General features: G+C 53.4%; 1 pseudogene; it reads right to left on the bottom strand.

The window, feature by feature from the left end:
* Positions 1-812: 812 nt before the first annotated feature.
* LOC126191766 (5S ribosomal RNA) lies at positions 813-929 on the bottom strand (annotated as a pseudogene).
* Positions 930-1137: the final 208 nt, after the last annotated feature.

Genomic DNA, 1137 nt, shown 5'->3' with positions numbered 1-1137 from the left:
GACAGCACTACCAACAGAGATGTCAAGTTGAGCACTGAGTTGTTTGATGGTGATCCGTCGATCATCTCGAACGAGTGTGTTCGCACGCTCCGCCATTGCAGGAGTCACAGCTGTGCACGGCCGGCCCGCACGCGGGAGATCAGACAGTCTTGCTTGACCTTGCGGCGATGATGACACACGCTTTGCCCAACGACTCACCGTGCTTTTGTCCACTGCCAGATCACCGTAGACATTCTGCAAGCGCCTATGAATATCTGAGATGCCCTGGTTTTCCGCCAAAAGAAACTCGATCACTGCCCGTTGTTTGCAACGCACATCCGTTACAGACGCCATTTTAACAGTTCCGTACAGCGCTGCCACCTGTCGGAAGTCAATGAAACTATACGAGACGAAGCGGGAATGTTTGAAAATATTCCACAAGAAATTTCCGGTTTTTTCAACCAAAATTGGCCGAGAAAAAAAATGTGTTGCATTACTTATTGAACTGCCCTCGTATAAGGGACAATCAGAAAGTTTCTGCTCGGTCGTTCGCTCCAGAATCTATATGCCAGTCAAGTAAAATTGCCGTGAGCGTTGAGGCAGTCATCCCACCGACACATCTAAACTAGTCCCGAACAGGCCATGAAGGCCCAACGGTACCGACCGGCCGCCGTGTCTTCCTAAGCCCATAGGTGCCACTGGATGCGCATATGGAGGAGCATGTGGACAGCACACTGCTCTCCCGACCGTATGTCAGTTTACGAGACCGGAGCCGCTACTTCTCAATCAAGTAGCTCCCCAGTTTGCCTCACAAAGGCTGAGTGCACCCCGCTTGCCAACAGCACTCGGAAGACCGGATGGTCACCCATCCAAGTGGTAGCCAGCCCGACAGCGCTTAACTTCGGTGATCTGACGGGAACCGGTGTTACCACTGCGGCGAGGCCGTCGGCCCCACCGACACATCAGGTTGAAGATACCCGTTTGGTAAAACGCCGTGTCCCGCTCCGTGAAGAAGACAGTAACTGCCTGCTGCACATCATCGCCCGACAGGAATCGTCGACTCTTCAACGCCTTCCTTAAGGGTCCGTAGGCGTGATAATCGCATAGGGAGAGATCAGGACTCTAGGGCGGGTGCTCGTGTGTCTCCCACTGGAGTTG

This window comes from Schistocerca nitens, chromosome 6 (assembly GCF_023898315.1).
Source record: "Schistocerca nitens isolate TAMUIC-IGC-003100 chromosome 6, iqSchNite1.1, whole genome shotgun sequence".
Classification (NCBI taxonomy): domain Eukaryota; kingdom Metazoa; phylum Arthropoda; class Insecta; order Orthoptera; family Acrididae; genus Schistocerca; species Schistocerca nitens.
This window is presented reverse-complemented; position numbering and strand designations above follow the sequence as displayed.